Source organism: Oryctolagus cuniculus, chromosome 1 (genome assembly GCF_051225735.1).
Source record: "Oryctolagus cuniculus isolate XC-2025 breed Fujian yellow rabbit chromosome 1, ASM5122573v1, whole genome shotgun sequence".
Taxonomy (NCBI): Eukaryota; Metazoa; Chordata; class Mammalia; order Lagomorpha; family Leporidae; genus Oryctolagus; species Oryctolagus cuniculus.
Window position 1 is genome coordinate 11,032,510 of NC_142867.1, and position 24,651 is coordinate 11,057,160.

Consider the following 24,651-nt stretch of genomic DNA (forward strand, 5'->3'; position numbering starts at 1 on the left):
TAAAGAAAGAAATAGAAGAGGATACCAAGAAATGGAAAAATCTTCCACGCTCATGGATTGGAAGAATCAATATCATCAAAATGTCCATTCTCCCAAAAGCAATTTATAAATTCAATGCAATACCAATCAAGATACCAAAGACCTTCTTCTCAGATCTGGAAAAAATGGTGCTGAAATTCATATGGAGGCACAAGAGACCTTGAATAGCTAAAGCAATCTTGTACAACAAAAACAAAGCCGGAGGCATCACAATACCAGATTTCAGGACATACTACAGGGCAGTTGTAATCAAAACAGCATGGTACTGGTACAGAAACAGATGGATAGACCAATGGCACAGAATTGAAACACCAGAAATCAACCCAAACATCTACAGCCAACTTATATTTGATCAAGGATCTAAAACTAATTCCTAGAGCAAGGACAGTCTATTCAATAAATGGTGCTGGGAAAACTGGATTTCCACGTGCAGAATCATGAAGCAAGACCCCTACCTTACACCTTACACAAAAATCCACTCAACGTGGATTAAAGACCTAAATCTACGACCTGACACCATCAAGTTACTAGAGAACATTGGAGAAACCCTTCAAGATATTGGCACAGGCAAAGAGTTTCTGGAAAAGACCCGGGAGGCACAGGCAGTCAAAGCCAAAATCAACTATTGGGATTGCATCAAATTGAGAAGTTTCTGTGCTGCAAAAGAAACAGTCAGGAGAGTGAAGAGACAACCGACAGAATGGGAAAAAATATTTGCAAACTATGCAACAGATAAAGGGTTAATAACCAGAATCTACAAAGAGATCAAGAAACTCCACAAAAACAAAACAAACAACCCACTTAAGAGATGGGCCAAGGACCTCAATAGACATTTTTCAGAAGAGGAAATCCAAATGGCCAACAGGCACATGAAAAAATGTTCAAGGTCATTAGCAATCAGGGAAATGCAATTCAAAACCACAATGAGGTTTCACCTCACCCCGGTTAGAATGGCTCACATGCAGACATCTACCAACAACAGATGCTGGCGAGGATGTGGGGAAAAAGGGACACTAACCCACTGTTGGTGGGAATGCAAACTGGTCAAGCCACTATGGAAGTCAGTCTGGAGATTCCTCAGAAACCTGAAGATAACCCTACCGTTCGACCCAGCCATCCCACTCCTTGGAATTTACCCAAAGGAATTTAAATTGGCAAACAAAAAAGCGGTCTGCACCCTAATGTTTCTTGCACCTCATTTCCCAATAGCTAAGACCTGGAACCAACCTAAATGCCCATCAACGGTAGACTGGATAAAGAAATTATGGGATATGTACTCTTTAGAATACTATACCACAGTAAGAAACAACGAAATCCAGTCATTTGCAACAAAATGGAGGAATCTGGAACACATCATGCTGAGTGAAGTAAGCCAGTCCCAAAGGGACAAATACCATATGTTCTCCCTGATCGGTGACAACTGACTGAACACCAAAAAGGAAACCTCCTGAAGTGAAATGGACACTATGAGAAACGGTGACTTGATCAGCATAGCCCTGACTGTTAATGAACAACTTAATACATTATCCCTCTTAGTAGTTTTTTTGTCTGTTCTACTTAATATGACTGGTTTAATTCTGTAATTAATACACAGTTATTCTTAAGTGTTGAAATTTAACTGAAATGTGATCCCTGTTAAACATAAGAGTGGGGATAAGAGAGGGAAGAGATGTACAATTTGGGACATGCTCAAGCTGACTTGCCCCAAATGGTAGAGTTAGAAACATACCAGGGGACTCCAATTTAATCCCATCAAGGTGGCATGTACCAATGCCATCTCACCAGTCCAAGTGATCAATTTCAGTTCACAATTGATCATAATGAAAGGACTAAGAGTCAAAGGAAGCACATAAACAAGTCTAGTACCTGCTAATACTAACTGATAGAATAAATAAAGGGGAGAGTGATCCAACATGGGAAGCGAGATACTCAGCAGACTCATAGAATGGTGGATGTCCTAAACAGCACTCTGGCCTCAGAATCAGCCCTAAAGGCATTCGGATCTGGCTGAAAAGCCCATGAGAGTATTTCAGGCATCGAAAGCCAAGACACTCTGGAAAAAAAAAAAAAACCTAAATGAAAGATCTCTGTGAGTGAGATCCCAGTGGAAAGAACAGGTCTTCAAAGAAGGAGGTACCTTTCTCTGAAGGGAGGAGAGAACCTCCACTTTGAATATGACCTTGTCTAAAGAAGATAAGAGTCGGTGAACTCAAAAGGCTTCCATAGCCTTGGAAACTCATGACTGGTGCATAGGGAGATTACTGATGCCATAAACAGGAGTGTCAATTTGTAAAATCAACAACAGGAGTCACTGTGTACTTACTCCTCATGTAGGATCTCTGTCCTTAATGTGCTGTACATTGAGGCTTAATGCTATAACGAGTACTCAAACAGTATATTTCGCTTTGTGCTTCTATGGGGGTGCAAACTGTTGAAATCTTTACTTAATGTATACTAAACTGATCTTCTGTAAAAAAAAAAAAAGAAGAAATTATCAATTCCCAACTTGACTCTCACTGGGATTAAACATGACAATAGGTCTGATCTGATTTCATCATCATTTAAAAAATCATCTATTATTTTTCACTTTATGTTTGTGTGGGAGCAAACTGTTGAAATCTTTACTTAATGTATGCTAAACTGATCTTCTGTATATAAAGAGAATCGAAAATGAATCCTCATGTGAATGGAAGAGGAGAGGGAGTGGGAAAGGGGAGGGATGTGGGTGGGAGGGACGTTATGGGGGGGAAGCCATTGTAATCCATAAGCCGTACTTTGGAAATTGATATTCATTAAATAAAAGTTAAAAAAAAGTAAAAAAAAATAAACAAACACATCATATATATATGTAAAAAAAAAACTTGAAATATATCATGCCATTGTCTCCTTGCCTGTAGTGTTTGCGATGCGAAGTCTGGAGTGAGTCTGATTAACTTACCCCTGAATGTGATTTGTCATTTTTCTCTGGCACATTTTAGGATTTGTTCTTTGTGTGTCACTGAGCTAAGTGTTGCCACAATGTGTCGAGGTGAATTTCTCTTCTGGTCTACCTTGTTCGGAGTCCTGGCTATGTGTTGAATTTGCCTGTTGTTATCCAGCTGCCTTTGTTTGAAGTTTTCTGATATTATTTCATTGAAAACACCTTCCAATCCATTCTCTCTTTCCACCCCCTCAGGGACTCCTATTATCCGAACATTACACCATTTGATTGAATCTTGTAGGTCTCCGACCATATTTTTTAATTTTTTAATTTCCTCTTCCTGCGTTTGAACTGACTGTATTATTTCTGGAAGTTTGTCTTCGCATTCTGATATTTGGTCTTCTATTTCATCTGTTCGATTTCCGAGGGATTCCATGGTGTTTTTTATATGGTCAATTGAGTTTTTCATTTCCAGTATTTCATTCTGGCTTCTCTTTAGGTTCTCTAATTCTTGGGCTTGTTTTTCGTTCAGCTCTCGACACTGTTTCTCATTATTTCTAAGTATTCTGATAATTAATTTTCTGAATTCTTTTTCTGGCATAGTTTCAACTTCTTCTTCTTCTTCAGCCTCTGTTATGGTTGGTTTAGTCTGCGCCATTGGCGAGTTTATATGTTCTTCTATATTCTTATTGTGGGTTTTTGTTTTGTTTTTTGGCATTCTGTCTGGGTGGTTTTTCAGGTTGATTTCCCTCTGCTATGGGCTGCTGTGAGTCTCTACCAATATCCAGTGTAAGCAGGCTGCTCTGCCTTCTAGAGTTTGTTTGTTTATTTTTTACTTATTTATTTATTTATTTATTTATTTTTTGTAACTTGAGTGGGCTGGTGTCAGGGCTTTGAGGTGCCAGTCTCCGCCCCTTGGGGTCTGGTTTCCTTGTTCCTACGTTTGCCCTTATGTGTCCGTGCCTGGGGTTCGTTGGTCAGCCACTCTCTTTCACTGCATCTCCTTCCTGAGGAGTGTCAAGTAGCTCCAGACCACCTTTGGACTCCACCCCTGCTGCTTCCTCCTTTGGAGCAGAAGCCAGCCTCCTTTAAGCCCGAATGTAAACAAACAAGATGGCTGCACTCTGCCCGCTGCAGCTCTGATTGTGGGTTGGTCGGTTCCTAAGGATCCTGGCGTTTTTGATCCTTCAGTTTGTCCCCCTGGATCCTGCCCTCTTCCTGCGGGTGCTATTCAATTTTTTTTCTGGTAACTTGAGTAGACTGGTGTCAGGGCTTTGAGCTGCCCTCCCTCACTGCCTGCCCCTGCACAAGGAGTGTGGTGTTCTCCACTCCACCTTTGGGCTCCGCCTCTGAAGGTTAGTGCGGAGGCAGAGGCAGTTCTCCTTTAAGCCTGAATGTAAACAAACAAGATGGCTGCTTCCCGCCCGCTGCAGCTCCGACTTGGGGGAGGCTCCTGGATTGTTCAGTCCCTCATTCAGACCCCCTGAATCGCTCACTCTTTCCGCAGGCACTACTCACTCTGTTCTGTTTTCTATTTCCTCCCCCACTCAGTTGTGCGTGTGTGTCTCAGTGTCTGTCCCAGGGTGGGTTGGGGGAGGGGAGGCGGCAGCTGCTACAGCGGTGCTGGGTGAGTGCCCTGTCTCACCTTGGCTTCCAGCGCTGGTGCGTACTCACTCCTGCTGGTGTCCTGCTCCTCAGGCGTCCGTGTCCTCCTCGCAGGTCCACCCTGTCTCCCTCATTTGGAAGAGCTTCCCTGTCCCCGAAACCACAAACTCTCACCCCTCTTTGAACCTTCCCTTTCTGACCATCGGTGTGCTCCCTTCTATTCTGCCATCTTGGAACTCACCCCCATGGCATCTTTCTAACTCTACCGTTTAGGGTAAGTCTGATTGAGCATGTGCTAAACTGTATATCTCCTCCCTCTGTTATTCCCACTCTTATATTTAACAAGGATCAATTTTCAGTTAAATCTAAACACCTAAGAATAATTGTGTGTTAATCAAAAAGTTCAACCAATGGTATTAAGTAAAACAAAAAAATACTAAAAGGAATCAAATAGTAAGCTGTTCCTTGACAGTCAGAACAAGGGCTGATCAAGTCATAGATTCTCATATAGTGTCCATTTCACTTCAACAGGTTTCCTTTTAGGTGCTCAGTTAGTTTCACCGATCAGGAAGAATGTATGATATTTTTCCCTTTGGACTGGCTTATTTCACTCAACATGATGTTTTCCAGATTCCTCTATTTTGTTGCAAATGGCTGGATTTCATTTTTTTTACTGCTGTGTAGTATCCTTTTTTTTATTTAATGAATATAAATTTCCAAAGTACAGCTTATGGATTACAATGGCTTCCCCCATTAACGTCCCTCCCACCCGCAACCCTCCCCTTTCCACTCCCTCCCCCCTTCCATTCACATCAAGATTCATTTTCGATTCTCTTTATATACAAAAGATCAGTTTAGCATACATTAAGTAAAGATTTCAACAGTTTGCTCCCACACAGAAACATAAAGTGAAAAATACTGTTTGAGTACTAGTTATAACATTAAATCTCAATGTACAGCACATTAAGGACAAAGATCCTACATGAGGAGTAAGTGCACAGTGACTCCTGTTGTTGACTTAACAATTTGACACTCTTGTTTATGGCATCAGTAATCACCCTAGGCTCTTGTCATGAGCTGCCAAGGCTATGGAAACCCCCTGAGTTCACTGACTCTGATCATATTTGAACAAGGCCATGGTCAAAGTGGAAGTTCTCTTCTCCCTTCAGAGAAAGGTACCTCCTTCTTGGATGACCCGTTCTTACCACTGGGATCTCACTCGTGGAGATCTTTTATTTAGTTTTTTTTTTTTCCCCCAGAGTGTCTTGGCTTTCCATGCCTGAAATACTCTCATGGGCTTTTCAGCCGGATCCGCATGCCTTAAGGGCTGATTCTGAGGCCAGAGTGCTGTTTAGGACATCTGCCATTCTATGGGTCTGCTGTGTATCTCACTTCCCATGTTGGATCATTCTCTCCCTTTTTGATTCTATCAGCTAGTATTTGCAGACTTTATTCTTGTTTATGTGATCCTTTTGGTTCTTAGTCCTATCATATGATCAGTTGTGAACAGAAATTGATCACTGGGACTAGTGAGATGGCATTGGTACATGCCACCTTGATGGGATTGAATTGGAATCCCCTGGTATGTTTCTAACTCTACCGTTTGAGGTAAGTGAGCTTGAGCATGTCCCAAATTGTACATCTCTTCCCTCTCTTATTCCCACTCTTATATTTAACAGCAATCACTTTTCAGTTAAGTTTCAACACTTAAGAATAATTGTGTATTGATTACAGTATTCAACCGAAAGTATTAAGTAGAACAAACAAACAAAAATACTAAGAGGGATAACATATTAGGTTGCTGTGTAGGATTCTATAGAGTACATATCCCATAATTTCTTTATCCAGTCTTATGTTGATGGCATTTAGGTTGATTTCATGTCTTAGCTATTGTGAATTGAGCTGCAATAAACACTGACCTGCATACAGCTATTTTATTTACCAATTTAATATCCTTAGGATAAATTCCAAGCAGTGGTATGGCTGTATCTTGTGGTAGAGCTATATTCAGATTTCTGAGGAATCTCCAAACTGTCTCCATAGTGGCCTTACCAGTTTCCATTACCACCAACAGTGGATTAGTGTGCCTTTTCCCTCCCATCTTCGCCAGCATCTGTTGTTTTTTGATTTCTGTATGTAAGCCATTCTAACTGGGGTGAGATGAAACCTCATTGTGGTTTTGATTTGCATTTCCCTGATGGCTAGTGTTCATGAACACTTTTTCATGTGTCTGTTGGCCGTTGGATTTCCTCTTTTGAAAAATGTCTATTTAGGTCAAGGCCCATCTCTTAAGTGGGTTGTTTGTTTTGTTGTTGTGGAGTTTCTTAATCTCTTTATAGATTCGGGTTATTAATCCTATATCAGTGCATTGTTTGCAAATATTTTTTCCCATTCTGTTGGTTGCCTCTTCACTTTCCTGACTGTTTCTTTTGAAGTACAGAAACTTCTCAATTTGATGTATTCCCCATTGTTAATTCTGGCTTTGACTTCTTGTGCCTCTGGGATCTTTTCCAAGAAGTCTTTGCCAGTACCTATATCTTGCAGGGTTTCTCCAATGTTCTCTAATAATTTGATGGTGTCGGCTCATAGATTCAGATCTTGAATCCATGTTGAGTGGATTTTTGTGTAAGGTGTAAGGTAAGGGTCTTGCTTCATGCTTCTGCATGTGGGAATCCCGTTTTCCCAGCACCATTTGTTGAAAGGCTATCCTTGCATCAGGAATTGGTTTTATCTCCTTGATCAAATCTAAGTTGGCTGTAGATGTTTGGGTTGATTTCTGGTGTTTCTATTTTGTTCCATTGGTCTATTCATCTGTTTCTGTACCAGTACCATGTTGTTTTGATTATAACTGCCCTGTAGTATGTCTTGAAATCTGGTATTGTGATGCCTCTAGTACTTTTTTGTTTTACAGTATTGCTTTAGCTATTTGACTTCTCCCGTGCCGCCATATGAATTTCAGCATCATTTTTTCCAGATCTGAGAAGAATGTCTTTTTATTTTGACTGGTATAGCATTGAATTTGTAAATTGCTTTTGGAAGGGTGGACATTTTGATGATACTGATTCTTCCAATCCATGAGCATGGAAGATTTTTCCATTTTTTGGTATCCTCTTCTATTTCTTTCTTTAAGGTTTTGTAATTCTCATCATAGAAATCTTTGACATCCTTGGTTAAGTTTATTCCAAGGGGGAGGAGAGAACTTCAACTTTGACTATGACCTTGTCTGAATAATATTGGAGTTGGCTAATTTAAGAGGCTTCCATAGCCTTTTCCCTGATGGCTAATGATACATTTTTGTGTTAAAGTGTATTTTATCTTATATTAGGATGCCTACATCTGCTCATTTTGGCTTTCTGTTAGCATGTAATATCTTTTTCTGTCTTTTAACTGTTAGTCTGTGTGTATCTTCGTTGGTGAGATGTGTTTCTTGTAAGCAGCAAATAGATGACTCTTGTTTTTTAATCCATCCAGCCAATATCTATCTTTTAATTGGAGAGTTGAGGCCATTTACACTCAAGTGACTATTGATAAGTAATGAGTTGGCCCTGCCATTTCCTATAAATATTCCTATCATTTGCTTTGGGTTTCCTTTGTACTTTCATTGGGAAATTTTCTGCCTTCATTTTCTTTCATAGTGATGAACATGTTTATGTGTTTCTGTGTATAGCAGCACACCCAGAAGCATCTTTGTATGGCTGGATGAGTGGTGAGAAATTCTTTCAATTTCTGTTTGGTATGAAAGTCTTTATTTCACCTTAATTCATAAATGTGAGCTTTTCAGGGTACCATATTCTGGGTTGACAGTTTTTTCTTTGAAGACTTGGACTATGTCTCTCCATTGTCTCAGCCTGTAGGGTTTTTGAACAGAAAGTATCTGTGAGTCTAATTGTAGATCCTCTGAAAGTAATCTGACAATCCACTCATGTACATTTTAGAATATTTTCTTTTTGTTGTACTGTTGAAAATTTGACTACAGGGGCAAGCACAGTGGCATAATGGGTAAAGCTGCCAGCTGCAGTGCTGGCATCCCATATGGGCGCCTGTTCGAGGCCCGGCTGCTCCTCTTCTGATCCAGTTCTTTGCTATGGCTTAGGAAAGCAGTGGAAGATGGCCCAACTACTTGGGCCCCTGCAACTGCATGGGAGACCTGGAAGAGGCTCCTGGCTCCTGGCTTCAGGTTGGCCCAGCTCCAGCCACTGTGGCCATTTGGGGAGTGACTCAGTGGATGGAAGTTTCTCTCTCTTTCTTTGCCTCTGCCTCTTTGTAACTCCATCTTTCAAATAAATAAATAAATAAATCTTTTAAAAAAATAAAATTTGACTAGAAAGTGTTGTGGTGAAGATCTTTTCTGGTCATGTCTATTAGCAGTTTTTTGTGCCTTGTATACTGGATGTTCATTTCTTTCTCAAATTAGGGATTTTTTCTGTAATTATTTCTCTGAATAGGCCTTCTAATCCATTTTCTCTGTCCACAGCTCCAGGAACTACTAAGTCCTTTGGATTGGGTCAATGATAGTATACAGTAAATCTCAAACATTTTTTAAATTTTTCTAAATTCTTCCTCCCTTTCTCCTTATTTTTTTTTGGTCTGATTGAAATGTTTCCCATGATTCATCTTATAGCTTCTATATGCTTTCTTATGACTCACCATGTCTTTTTTAAGGCTTTCCAGTGCATTTTTTATTTGACATATTGAAATGTCTCTGTTTTTGGAGATGTCCAAATGGAAGAGTTCATTTCTGCATGTCTGCCTGGTGTGCTGATCCAAAAGATGTTTGGAGAAATACTAGTGAGAAGGAGCCACACACCTGTTTTCATCAGCTGTTTTTATTTACCATTTTTGGTATGATTGGGAACAGGATCAGGCATCTACTTCAACTAGAATGTGACTTCATTTTAGGGAGTTCAATCAGAATTCTATACATTTAAGGGGGAAAAGGACTGAGGCCAGATCTCTCTGGAAGTGGTTTGAAAGCTGTAGGTTTAAGCTGCGGCAGCCAGGCCAAGCTGATTGTTGGCCCGGTCAAAGACGGTGAAGTACTGGCGGATGAAGACGTCACCCAGGATCCAGAGCTCACTGGTGGAGGTGTCAACGTCCATGCCCTCGAAGCCACTTGTGCAGACAGAATCTTCCTGCATAACAGAGAACAGCATTTGAGATAGGAAACAGGGTGAGGGTGGCAGGTGCTTCCTGATCTGGCAACAAGGCCCATGCAAAGAAGGGCTGCCTGTCTCTGTGGGCTGGAATGTGACTTTTGCAGGACTGGCGTCAGTCAATACCTGGTGTGCATGTATTGCTGAACATTTTCTGCTGTTGTTGGCAGACAAGGAACCCTGAACTCAGCACTGATGTATAGGGAGAGCTCATCTTGGGGGAAGAATGTTTGGATATCTAGATGGCACAGCCTCTTATTATTCCCACCCTGGCCAAGGATATAATGCACAGCTGTGGGTTCTTTCCCTTCCCAGGGTTACTTGACTCAGCCTTGGATGCAGGTTACACTGGCCTGGGGAGAGCCCCAGATGTGAGTATTTCTCGCTGAGGAAGGTCAGCTAACTGGAAAAAACTGGTTTGCACATGGAAGATTAGTAGGAGGTGAGGAGCATTCTTTGGCTCATTGGTTCAGAATGTGGTCACTCTCAAGCATCCCTGTAACTACACTCTGGAGATTGAGTGAGTTGACACGACTGTTTTCAGATGAATTAGGAAACAGAGGGTTTGAAAAGTCGCACCTTGCTTAGAAATGAATGGGCAGTACATTGAGACACAGGGCTCATATGCAGGTGTCTATACGGAGAGCATCCCCTTTTCACACCATCATTTTTGCATCACTTCCCTTCAGGGCTTCGTCTAAATATTCATTCATCCATCCCTTGTGAATATATTCTTTTTGTCTGAAGGCCATGCAGAGCAGGTGTCAGTTGTCTCTTGGATTCGATGAGTAAACACTTCTTTTCCTTGTGCAGAGGGTAGTGTGTGGCCACCTTGAGTTTGGGCCCATCCTGTGACTGGCCGAGTGGTCCCTTACCTCCAGGATGTAGGCACTGGGGGGCACAGGGTACTGGACTCCATTGATGGTGAAGACAATGTTGGGCAGGGAGTACATGGATGAGCAGCTGACGATCATCTGGAAGGTGTGAATGTGGGAGATTAGAAGGGGTTCATTCCTTGCGCATGGCACTCCCACAAACTATGGCTAGAAGAGAGCATTAGGGGCTGGATTTGCCTCCCCCTCATAGTTCTCAGAGGCTCCAATGTAGCTCTGGATGTTGGAAATGGCACTGGTGGGGCCAGCCAGCAGAGAGGTGCCTGTGTCCACAATGGCCTGGCAGCCATAAGCACAGGCGATGGTCTCTCCATCCATGGTGATGCTGAGTGGGAGATGCATGGGTAATACCTGAGACCCCAGATGGCTCCTCCTCAGACCTGAACAGCTGAAAACTCAGGCTACAACGGGGTTGGGGCAGCATGGCCCAAGACAATTTCTCAGTCATTTCACCTTAATTCTAGACTGACACTGACATTGTTCCTCAAGGAGGGTGTGTGGTGTTTTCTAGGTTCCCTAAATGCTGAGAATTATGGACAGGAGTGTGTGCAACCATTCCTAGGGTGTGCTGGGTTGTGGTCCTGCCACCTGGACCACATGAAGTGGTGGTCCCACCCTTGTAGAAGAGCTTGGCTTCCTAAAGCCTCCTGTCCTCTCTCCTTGAAGTGCAGCACTTTTCTGGGCTGTCTTTGGCTTTGGGCAGTTTTCAGCTTCCCTGTAGCTTGGTGTTCCAGGCAGATGACGGAATTTCAAGTTGATAAAGAATTGGGATTGGGGCCCAGGTTGGGACACCATGCATCCATGGTCTTCTCACCTGTCCACAGTGATCTGCCAGTAGCCTTCATAAGAAACAGGCACCCAGTTCAGGCTTCCAGTGTAGTAAGAAGAATCGATGCCACCAAACATCACCAGGCTGCCACTCTGCTCATCACTGTGGAAAATGAGGGGAGGAGACAGGAATTCATTTACTTTGTGTTACATATCTGCTATGTATAGTCAAAGAGCTACCCTTGATGGGATAATTATTAGTTCAAGGAGCTGTGCTAAATGTGTGACAGACTGGGTTCTTTTCATCTTATTCCATTGTCCACACAGTGGGTAGTAGTATTTTTTCCCACTACACAAAGACACTGAAGCAGAGAAATATGTCACATTGCTTAAATCACACAGCTGGCAAGGGGCAGTCAAGAGTGGACCCTTGAACATTTGGATTCCCAGCTGTGTGATTAGCACATTGATACTCACTAGAGATGCCATGGAAGTGCACATGGGACAGTCCTGGATATTAATGGTTTGATGGCGTGCTTTGCTGGTTCTCAGCCAGGGCTGGTGTTCCACATGTCTGGAGACATTTCTGTTGATCTGATTTAGTAGGGGCAGGGTTTTTACTGAGGTCCATGAGTTCAGGGTCAGGCATCTGCTACACACCATACAGTGCATGTAATAGCCTGAGAACATTGACCTACCCGACCCCAAATGTTCATTGTGCTCAACTGGAATAACTGTCGTCTCTATCTCCAGAGATGCAGTGGCCCTTAAGGTATATGAGTACTTATGAAAGCAGATGGTATATGGGTTCCCTAATTTTGAATGGACAACAGGCACAAAAGATAAAGGAGCCCTCCCGTTGGTGTCTGTGTTATCTCAGAGTCCATCTTCTAAATTATCTACTCTTTATGGTTAGATTATGATGCAGATATAGATGGTAACAAGAAACTAGTATCCAAAGAACTGGCAAAGTATGAAACACAACCAGCCCACCTTTGCTGTAAACACCTGAGAGTGCAATGCAACTTGTACCAGTTTTGTTCACAAGTGAAGGAAAACATTATTGATGACCAAGTATGTCAGGAGGAGTAAGAGGGACAGAGGAAGGTTGGTGACAGCCCTGGATACTCTTGGCTATAAGATTGCCCAACCAAAGCTATCCTGGTTTATTCCTTTTCATTCTTAGAATTAACTCATTGCATACTTAGAGCCTACATTTTGTTGAATAAAATTCATTGCTTTAATTATTTTAACATTTCTTTGTTCAAGATATATGAGTTTATTTCATCAGGTGAATTTTGATTTTATTTTCCTAGGAATTTATATATTCCTAGGATTTGTATTGATGCATAATATGTTGAATATGTTCATCCAGGGAACATGCCAAATGTTCAAGGAAAATGGGTGTTTAAAAGTACCCATGCAAAATTTCTTTTTTTTAATCATCTTAATATTAAATGAAAACCAGTCAATAAATCAACATCACTGTTAATATAATAATCCTTATTATTCAGTAAATCATATACTTCAAAACCTAAAGTATACATACAGCCATCAAAAACCCAGTATCTTATTTAATGAAGAACTTTAGAAGCATTTTCATCATTTCCCGGAACAGTGCAAGGATGTCTACTATCCTTGCTGCTTTTCCACTTTATACTAGAGATGAATTAGATACATGAAAATGATAAAAACTAATTAAGTCTATCTCTGTTATAAAAGTCAGTAATATATTTGGAAAACGTTACATAAATTATAAAGAAATTCAAATGATAAAAGGATTATGTAATATGGCAAGATACAACATTACTATCAAGAGGACTAGAGATCAGCTTCCCACATGAGTGTGAGTTGCTCTACTGATTCATTCCCTAGTGAAAGTGGTAAAAGTTAAAATACATGCATATATACGTGCCTATAGTTGAACCATGCAAAATTTCAAGGTTTTTACACCAAAGTAAACTTTTTCTTGTTTTTAAATTTGAAAGTCAGACAGCTAGAGAGACAGACGGGGACAGATAGGAATCTTTTATCCACTGGTTCACTCTCCAACTATCCATAAAAGCCATTGCAGGCCAAGGGTGGAACCAGGATCACAGAACTCAATCTGTGTCTTCCACATGGGTGGCAGTGATGTAAGCACCTCAGTATACTTGTGCTGCCTCCTCGGGTGGGCATTATGTGGAAGCTGATTCAGAAGTACAGGAACCAGCACTCAAAACAGACCCTTGATATGGGACGCTGGCACCCCACACAGTGACTTAACCACATATCTTGAGTGCCTGAATGTACCTTTTAATTTCAACTTCTGTGAACTTTTTAAGTGCCCTCTCAGTGTCAATAATGTCTTGTCCTTTTTCCTGTGAAACGTGACCCCTTAAAAAAGGGGGTGCACATTTAATTTTGTCTTTTGAGATCCAGGGATGAGGGAATCAGTTCTGGAGACCAAATCGCTATGGCATTGCAGTTGAGCAAGTCAGTGGTCAACGACTTCAGCTGGTAAATAATAGTGAATGCTGACAGCTTGTCAGAGAGAGAGTTGGCAGCATTACTGCCCAAAGACACCCTTCTCCAGACTTTGATGCTGGCTTTGAAAAATCTCATTCTTCTAAGATCCTGCATAATTCACCCTGCCCTGAATGAATCCCATGTTGGGCCAAGTGATATGTTCAGTGTAGGAGAGACCCAGAACTGTGCAACCTACGAGTTCAGGTAGACGGAGAAGAGGTCCTGGGACACCAGGCCCTCGTTCCACATGTTGTCAAAGACGGGCGTGGCATCAGAGGAGGAAATGCTGGGGTAGGCCAGACCCAGGATGCCATCGAAGGGAGTGTAGTACAGGAAGGAGCCAGGCTCTGACTCACTCAGCCCAAAGATCTGGTTGGTGTCCTCGATGCTTCCAACCTGTGTTGAGGGTGTGGGGTGTGACAGAGATGATGTCCACCATGAGCTCCTGTACATGGATCACTGCTGGGATCCAGCCCTGAACTCAGAGTGATCCTTTCTCTTTTTTTGGAGGACTCAACTTCCAGAACATCAAGCTTCAGGCAGGGAGAGGGATTATCCCCTAGAATGCTTATGGGTCATGATTGGACAGAACCTTGGCACCTGTTGTCCTGATGGCCACAGTGTGTCTCACCGTGAGATTCTGCTACATTATGGATGGTCACTCTGCATTTGCATTTCAGATGGGTAGATGCAAAGCAAACTGCAGTAAATTAGAGCACTCCTCCCCACCATGCCCTGGAGTTCATGTGATTATGAGGAGGAGGAGGAGGTAGGAGGGGAGAGATGCCAAAAGAGAACTGAGCTCTTGGGTCTCTCCTCATTGCTTCTTCCATGACATTCAGCACTGAGGTCGGCTGATGGCCCCCAAGGCCATTCCCCTATTCCCATACAGCTCAGCCCCCAGATGGACTCTGCCACATCGCTCCCTGCAGTGCCCAGTTTGGTCACTTGTGTGATCTCTGATACCCATACTGTTAGAATGAGCTTGCTGTTGGGCATTCTGTGTAAGGCTAGGCAGTTGTGAGGGAGCATAGCTGTTAGGTGCTCACGTTCACAGTTTCATATCCCAGGATGCCCGTCGTGCTGCCAGTGCGAACGTCTCACTGGTGGCCTGGAAGGTGGAGGAGTCATCAGAGTTGAATCAGTTATGGATGGCTGCAAAGGCAAGGAGTGACATCATTAACCCCCAAGGGCAGGCAATGGTCATGGGTTTAAAATGTCTTCCTGGGATGGGGCCTTGGGTGGAGCTATGGAGGAAAATGATGGCATTGGCTCCATGGCAACTTTTGAGATGACCTTTGGAGATCTAGAGACCCAGTTTCCACATCCTTCCCTTTGAGCAGTTGGCGCCTTGTCACTGGTCAACAGTCCAGCCGACCCTGTGTCCTCCCCAGGTGCCGCAGACACTGAGCACAGTGGCCTGCTGCCTATGGTGCGGAGCACAGAAGCGGCCTCCTGCACAGCCAAGTGTTAGGCCATGGGCAATGTCACAGGTACCTTGTCTTAATTAAAATCAGGTCAAGATGCCTGGAGAGGATGGAGCTTGAAACCTTGTGCTGGCTCTAATGACAAAGTCTCTTTCATTAGCACGGCAATGATGTGTGTGTGTTTGTGTGTTTGTGTGTGTGTATGTGTGTATTTGTGTGCGTTTAATGAGTTCCTCACTCATCTCCATGATGTTCCTGCCCAGCTTAAATCCACTGTGTCACAAGGGACTCAGTTTGTCTTATCAGCCTAGAGCCCTTCATCCCTGCTTCACTTTGGACCCTTACAGGATTTCTCCTCTGTGAGTCTATCTGACCACTCCCAAGTGTTCCTTTTTCCCCCAGAGCACCCTTTCCTTGTACTTGATTTCCAGTAGCTGTCTGAGCAAGGCCTGTTTCTTGAATTCCTGAGTGACTCCTACATGCTTTAATTGGGGGGTTGTAAGAAGTCACTGAGTGGTCAGGATTCCCAGCATCAGCTGTTGCTGGGCAGCAAGGGGCAAACAGGACTGGGCATGGCAGCACCCACTGCAGGCAGCACTGGAGCAGTAGGTGGAGGGCACCCACAGGTTGGAGGAGCCGGTGTCAAAGATGACGGTGAAGTCCTGAGGGGGGGTTCTGATGCTGATAGTGCCAAAGTACTCTGTCTGCAGGGGCAAGGACAGCACAGCTCAAGGACCTGCAACTGCCTATCTGGGCCTCCCTCAGAGTAGCTCTCAGTCTCCCTCTGCCTCTTCTTTCTTCTCACCTGCCCGTTCATTATACCCTCATACAAAGCCCAGGCCTAGTCGCCCTGTGTGCTATAAGTCTTCTCTGATTTCTCCCTCATTGCCTGTGAGCTGTTACTTAGCACATCAACCAATGCAGATCTTCTGTCCATCTCAGCCAGTGCCCTGCCTGTGTCAGTCTGGCCTTTCTGGAGACCACACCTTCTCAGAGGATGGGATATGACCTGGGTCACCCAGCGATTCAAGACTCAAGTGCTTGCTCATCAGCTTGCTAAGGGGAAGTCACATAAGTCACGTAAACATCGGATCTAATGGAAATCTCTCATTGCTAACCCACGGGATGAACAGCAGCGTATTTATTTTTGGTGTCAGCAGTTTCCTGCTTGCCATCTCTGTTCTAGTTCCCCTAGTGTCTGTGCTATTCTTAGATAATAACAAGATCCATCCCACTCTGGGACAATTGCACTGGCTATTCCTTTTGCTTCAAAATGTTTTGTTTTTCCTGAATCTTTCCTTGGCTGTCTCCTTCTTCATTCAGAGCTCTCATCCAATGTCACATCTGCTAAGACAAGTTCCCTGATCAGTTTATCCAAATTTGTTCTTTCCCCTCTGTTTCTTCTTGCCCTTTGTCCAATCATGTAATTAATCAGTTATGCTTTGCGGCTCCTCTTGTGACTTGAATTCATCTCATATGTTGTTTTGTTTGTCTTCCTCTCTTGAATATTAAGCCCCAGGACCTTGGTTTACTCACTGTTGTGCCCTCAACATGTGCTAGTCTCTGCCACTTAGTAGGTACTTTTTTTTTTTTTACAGGCAGAGTAGACAGTGAGAGAGAGAGAGAGAGACAGAGAGAAAGGTCTTCCTTTTGCCGTTGGTTCAGCCTCCAATGGCCGCCGCAGCCGGCGCGCTGTGGCCGGCGCACCGCGCTGAACCGAAGGCAGGAGCCAGGTGCTTCTCCTGGTCTCCCATGGGGTGCAGGGCCCAAGCACTTGGGCCATCCTCCACTGCACTCCCTGGCCACATCAGAGAGTTGGCCTGGAAGAGGGGCAACCGGGACAGAATCCGGCACCCCGACTGGGACTAGAACCCGGTGTGCCGGCACCGCAAGGCGGAGGATTAGCCTATTGAGCCACGGCGCCAGCCGGTACTTTTTCAATATCTGGCACAAGTCCTCCTGCTCTCTGGAATTCTGTCCCACCACTTTGAAACTCCTGTTCTTCTTTCACTGCCCCCAGGAGTTCTCCTTATCCTCCAGGAGTTGCTTGCTCATTTAGTGACACCTTCACTTGGTGGCCCCAATCCTAGTCTTGCTTCTCACTGGGTGGTGAGGCTCAGTGAGATCATCATTCTCCCCTTAGGTAACTATGACTTTGCTCAGTGCTGCCGCCTGGGCCGAACACAAGGCCTGACACATAACAGGGCACTTAGGAAAAACAAACTTTGAAAGAAGAAATGAACGAATGATGAACAACTGAGAGCAGAAGTTGTGATTGTGTTTCCTATTGCTGTGGGCTGCTAAGGTCCGTGAGCAGTCTCTGGCTGTCATCCATTTCCCCCAGAAATTCTCTCTGTTGCTGGCTCAGTCCTTGTGGCTGTCCCTCCCCTTGCCCATGCACTCACATCCAGGTAGTTCTACAGGCTCTCAGTGGACACTGAGGCGAAGGTCTCTTTGGGGAAGTACTTGGTGGCCAGGTTGGGGGTGTGAGTCTTCAGGTAGTCCTGCAGCAAGCCCTTCTCAATCAGGTTCTTCCTCAAGGACTTCTTTCTGACCAGGGGAACCCTGGGGCAGAGCATTGGTGCAGGCATGGTTAGGGGAGGAGGGGCAACTGGGCAAGGATCCTGCTCAGGGGATGCTACAGGAGCCAGAGAAGGACAAGGAAACTGGTTCAAGAGAAGTGATGGAAGGAGGTGGCAGAAGCTCATATCTGTTGCCCAACAGTGTACAGGGTGGCAGGGAGGGTGACTGCTGGTCAGTGATGGACTGAAACCCAAACCCAGCTGGACTCAGGACCTGGGCTTTAAAACCATGCCACAGCATGGCCTCCCCAGGAGCTCGAAAAGATAGATAGGGAAGGAAGACCCCTGATGATGGAAGACTGGAAGGAAGGGATGGATGGAAATAGGAGAGAAGGCCGGCGCCATGACTCACTTGGCTAATCCTCTGCCTGCGGCGCTGGCATCCCATATGGGTACTGGGTTCTAGTCCCAGTTGCTCCTCTTCCAGTCCAGCTCTCTGCTGTGGCCCGGGAAGGCTGTGGAGGATGGCCCAAGTGCTTGGGCCCCTGCACCCGCATGGGAGACCAGGAGGAAGCACCTGGCTCCTGGCTTCGGATTGACACAGCGCACCGGCCATAGCAGCCATTTGGGGGGTTAACCAATGGAAGGAAGACCTTTCTCTCTCTCTCTCTCTCTCACTCTCACTCTCACTCTCACTCTCACTCTCACTGTCTAACTCTGCCTGTCAAAAAAAATAGGAGAAGAAAGATAAGGGGAATGGGAGATCATTGAGAGCTGGGACGTTGTCCCTTGGAGCCACTCTTCCCGTTGCCCAACTCCAAACTCACCTGTGGACGATGCTCAGAGAGTGCCAGCAGGCTGAGCAGCAGCAGCCACTTCATGGTTCTTCCTGACTCCCAAGTCAGTGGGGAAGGCAGGAGCAGTGGAAGGTGTATAACAGCACACTAGATCCACTTCTTATATAGGGTACATGTCCTGACTAATAGCCCTTATCAGTCTGTAAATGCCACCTGTTATCACACTACCACACAGAACATTTTCTGATTAGATTTCCTGACCTGGGGTCAGCTTCTAAGAAACTACCTGTTGAGTAGCTTTCCACTAACACTGCGTCCCATGGTTGATAGTGTGCAGCTGGCAAGAGTTGCCAGCCACAAAGTGATAGCGATGACTTAATAAATGAGAATGGCCCATGTTATGAATTCCAAGCTTGCTATTTTGAAAGAGTTGTTCATCTGTGCCCTGAGCACAACATTGAAGCAATGATGAACTCACTTTCCTGTGCACACAGATTCATGTATGTTTGACATTATAGAATATATGAATATGTTGATAGATTTGGTTTCTGCCCCTGGTACATGGCTCATCACTTCATTCAACGAGGCACAGAAACTATAATTCTTTCTCCAGGATGCAACATAGGAACTGTAATCTCCAGCCATTAGCTTGCCATAATGAAATTCTGTGCTGTGTGATTGTCCCATAGTAGGTGCTAAGACCTAATTAATGCAAGAGGGTTCCTGTGGTGAGGAAGGAGTCTGAAGAATCCATGCAGGGCCCTACACCAGTCTATCTCAATCATGCCCATGAAGTCCCCAGTACCTCCCCAAATACAGTGTTTCAGGTTCTGTATAGTGGTTTATGTGGAGCCATGTACCTGTAAGCAGGAAGGAATCCCCCTGCTGGGAGAGGTCTCCCCAATCCAAAGATACAACCCACAGACTTGGGCCTTTCCTGCTCTTATCCTCTATATCTCCTCATCTGGCTGCCTATTTGTATCCTTTAAATTGTGCAGCAAAATGTGTTTCCTTGAATCCAATTAGCCACTTAGCAAATTAAATGAACCTGAGGGTGATGCTGTGCAAACCCAAATTTGTATCCTGTAATTCCTGGGCCAACCTCTGAATCAGAGCTGGGAACTGAGCCCTACTTATGGGATCCTTACTCTCCTCTCCCAGATCGGGGCAGGACTGAATCCAGTTTAATGGGAGGTCACCCAGCTGGTTTCAGCTGCTGCAGAATTGGTTGTTGGGGTGTGGAGAGCATTCTAACACATTTGGTGTCAGTTGTGGACTGTGTTGGGTAGAAACTATAGGAGAAATCGATTCTGAGACCTCCTGAGATTCTGTGTGAGTGTTGTCCACAAACAGTAGAGGATGGCCCTGACTCAAGAGGCATGGAGGAGAAGGAAGGAGTCAGAGTGGTGGGGGTGAGGAACTTGTGATCCCTGGATGTCAGAGTGCTCAATTCTAATGTAGGCAGAAGTTCTGTTTCAGTCAGTGACTGGAGGTCTACATCCAGTTGGAATTTTGGATTGCATCCAACTCCTGGGGAGCTGGTTCACTGGATACAGGAGGAAACACTATTTTATAAGGAAAAAAGCAAAATCTCATGGAATTGCTCCCTGTAGTGACTCCAATGAAGGAAAAGGGGGCTGTTGGCACCACATATCACCCATGTTCCTGTGGCCCAAACACTGCACGTTAGAAACTTGCCCAATATCCTTGGAAGAGCACACCCTTGAGAAACAATTTGGATTCTGATGACCTTAGCAATTTTCCCCTGACCCTGAGTCATCAATGAAGAGAATATGGATACCCACACCTGTGTGCATTGTGGATGTCAAGGCCATAGATATACAGATCAAACTGGAATAAAGAACCTGCTCTGTGACACTGATGTAGGGTCAACCTCTTGATGAGGACTGATGGAGGAAATAGGGCCAGGTCCCACTGGCTCTTGACTATCTGATTTGATGTCCCCAACACAATTAACATTATCTAAAGCAAGTCCATATGTCGAATTGTAAATACACTGATGTAAGCCCTTAGATTAGGAAAGGCAATTAATTCTTCCCATACAAGAGGTTTTGACACCCAAAGGGATGCTGACTTGCTTAGTGACAGATTTCAGGGAGTGGCGCAGACTGTCCCTAGCATTGTTCCACCTTGGTAGGATATTAGTTTGGATACTGAACTTTCCTCAAAGGACCATGTATTAAGGGCTTGGTCCCCAGGGTGGTACTGTTGGGAGTAGTGAGGCCTAGTGAGAGGTCCTTATATGATTGAGTTCATGACCATTGGAGTTAGTTCTCAAGTCCATTCTGCTATAATCCTGAGCTTGGGCTCAGCCATTCTGGTATCTAGAATAGCATGCATCTTCTGCACATGCTACTGTTTCCACCAGAATGAAATTCTGTGCCATGCCATTTGTATTTGAGTGTATGACACCTGAGCTGAATAGCTCTTCCCTACATAAGTAGCTTGGCTCAAATATTTTGTTTTATCATTAAAGTGCTGACTAATATAGCCTCAGTTATCCTTGTCTGTGTGTATTCCTGCATCTTGCAATCCACTCCCATTGATTTGGGTAGGGCCTTCGATTTGCTTTTAACCAATAGAATGCAACAAAACGGATGAGATGTCACTCTTGGTGCTTCAGTGTGTAGGACTGGATCTTGTATTCTGCAGTCCAAGTCCCTGTATAAACCCTCTTCCTACTGGCTCTGGTGAAGCAAGCTGCCCTGCGGAGAGGCCCACACAACAATGCATTGAGCGTGGCCTCACCAAGAGCGAGAGAAACTGAGGGCCCCCTGTATTACAATCCACAAGGAACTGAATCCTGATAACTCCCTGTAAGCATGAAAGCAGATCATTGCCTATTTAGGAACCTCTGATGAGATCCCATTCCTGGCTGACCCATGATCAGCAGCCTTGTGAGTTGCTGAACCAGAGAGTCCTCCAGCTGAGTCTAGATTCTGGAATACAGAGACTGTGAGATCATGTGAGGTGTTGTGAGTTAAACATATGTTATTTTGTCATAAGCAAGAAAAAACAGGGCTGAAAACCTCCTGAGAGGTCTAACAAGACCACCCAGAATGCCTTGTAGTCTTCTGCACTTGGGGACATTTCCATGAAATGAATGAGCTGAGAATGGGGAAGTTGATGACAGTGAATGGATTATCTGCACACCTTCATGAACACAATATTTGAATTTCATTGGCTCTTTCTGCTTCTCTGATTATGTTGAGATGTCTGCCCCATTTTTTCCTTTTAGATCACTATTTTTTGGTATCACCATTGACACAGTCAAGGGGTTTGGTAGTTAGTATGGGTTGTCATAACCAAGTAATGGCACTGGCAGGACTGGACCCTGGGTCTAAGAAAGCTCTGGCCTTGGAAGGCCTTTGTCCCACCTGGTTTCTTTCCATGAGTTAGTGTTAGTGGGCATTCTCTGATTCTACCCCAGAGGTGTTCAGAGAAGCCTTGGTCTGACTCCCTTTACCAAAACTCTTGAGAGAGAGAGGGAAATTCCTCATCTGGGGCCACTGAGACAGGAATGATCAGGACTGCCAGCAAGGAAGGTGCATAATCTCACTGTGCCAGGCTGGCCCTGGAGAAAGATTGGACAACAATGTTGACCTTGCCATTAGCGCTGCCTGGCACTCAATGTGGCAGTGCCTGGCTTTGAGGTACATTGGGGATAGAATCTATAATGCAGGTCACACCCTGCCAAGGTCCCTGTTGTTCAGTAATGATCCCTGGATGTATCAGATTAAGCAGTGGAATGAGGTTGAACAAATCATTCCTGGCATGATGGAGATGGAGCACTTAAGGGTCACAGGTGTTATGGAACTGGGCATATCAGTCTTGAGACACCTGGTCCCTTGGAGCTTTCCCTCAAGGTCTCAGCCCAGGGCATGGTTTTCCAACCACACGTGAGCACTGTGTTCCCCACTTCTTAGACCCAGACCAAGTGGGAGAGCTCTTCTCCCTTCAGAGAAAAGTATATCCTTCTTTAGTGGCTGCTTCTTTCCGCTGGGGGCTCACACAGAGAGATCCTTCATGTAGGGCATTTTTCGTTGCCACAGTGTCTTGTATTTCTATCCCTAAAATGCTATTACAGGCTTTTCAGTCAGACCATGAGGCTTTAAAGGGTGGTTCTGAGCTCAGAGTGTTACATAAAGTGATTATCATTCTATGAATCTGCTGTGTGGACTGCTTCCCATGTTGGAATATTCTCTCCTTTTTAATTCTATCTGTTATCGTTACCAGACGCTTGATCCTATTTATATGATCACTTTAACACTTAATTCTATCTATAGGTTCACTTTAACACTTAATATGAGTAGTAGGATATAAAATCAATGCACACAAATCAATAGCCTTTGTATACACAGGCAATGCCACGGCTGAGAAAGAACTTCTAAGATCAATCCCATTCATAATAGCTACAAAACAATCAAATATATTGGAAAAACTTAATCAAGGATGTCAAAATCTCTACAATGAAAATTATAAAACTTTAAAAAAGAAATAGAAGAGGATACTAAAAAATGGAAAATTCTTCCATGCTCATGGATTGGAAGAATCAATATCATCAAAATGTCCATTCTCCCAAAAGCAATTTATACATTCAATGTGATACCAATCAAAACACCAAAGATATTCTTCTCAGATCTGGAAAAAATGATGCTGAAATTCATATGGAGGCATAGGAGAACTCGAATAGCTAAAGCAATCTTGTAAAACAAAACAAAGCTGGAGGAATCACAGTATCAGATTTCAAGACATACTACAGGGCAGTTATAATTAACACAACATGGTACTGGTACAGAAACAGATGGATAGACCAATGTCACAGAATAGAAACACCAGAAATCAACCCAAACACTTACAGCCAACTTATATTTGATCAAGGACAGTCTATTCAAAAAATGGTGCTCAGGGAAAATGGGATTTCCACGTGCAGAAGCATGAAGCAAGACCCCTACCTTACACCTTACACAAAAATCCACTCAACATGGATTAAAGACCTAAATCTACGACCTGACACCATCAAATTATTAGAGAACATTGGAGAAACCTTGCAAGATATAGGCACAGGTAAAGACTTCTTGGAAGGTAGGCAGAGGTAGGCAAAACCAAAATTAACAAAGGGATTACATCAAATTGAGGAGTTCTGTACTGCAAAAGAAACAGTCAGGAAAGTGAAGAGGCAACCAACAGAATGGGAAAAATATTTGCAAACAATGCAACTGATATAGGGTTAATAACCAGAATCTACAAAGAGATCAAGAAACTCCAAAACAACAAAACAAACAACCACTTAAGAGATGGTCCAAGGACCTAAATAGACATTTTTCTTTTTTTTTTAACTTTTATTTAATGAATATAAATTTCCAAAGTACAGCTTATGGATTACAATGGCTTCCCCCCCATGACTTCCCTCCCACCCGCAACCCTCCCCTTTCCATCTACCTCCCCCCTTCCATTCACATCAAGATTCATTTTCAATTCTCTTTATATACAGAAGATCAGTTTAGCATACATTAAGTAAAGATTTCATCACTTTGCACCCACATAGAAACACAAAGTGAAAAATACTGTTTGAGTACTAGTTATAGCATTAAATCACAATGTACAGCACATTAAGGACAAAGATCCTACATGAGGAGTAAGTGCACAGTGACTCCTGTTGTTGACTTAACAATTTGACACTCTTGTTTACGGCATCAGTAATCACCCTAGGCTCTTGTCATGAGCTGCCAAGGCTATGGAAGCCTTTTGAGTTCACCAACTCTGATCATATTTAGACAAGGCCATGGTCAAAGTGGAAGTTCTCTCCTCCCTTCAGAGAAAGGTACCTCCTTCTTTGATGACCCGTTCTTTCCACTGGGATATCACTCGTGGAGATCTATTTTATTCCTTTTAGTATTTTCTTGTTTTCTTAATACCATTGTTTGAAATCTTTAATTAACACACAATTATTCTTAGGTCTTTAAATTTAACTGAAAATTCATCACTGTTAAAAATA

General features: G+C 43.7%; 1 pseudogene across 1 annotated transcript; it reads right to left on the reverse strand.

Annotated features, from left to right (window-relative positions):
* Positions 1-9,374: 9,374 nt before the first annotated feature.
* LOC100355657 (pepsin-3-like) lies at positions 9,375-16,130 on the reverse strand (annotated as a pseudogene). Its single transcript, XR_016213369.1, has 8 exons — positions 16,119-16,130; positions 15,824-16,017; positions 14,936-15,028; positions 14,083-14,282; positions 11,425-11,541; positions 10,791-10,935; positions 10,593-10,691; positions 9,375-9,696 (listed from the first exon to the last, which is right to left on the reverse strand). The product of XR_016213369.1 is annotated as a pepsin-3-like (transcript).
* Positions 16,131-24,651: the final 8,521 nt, after the last annotated feature.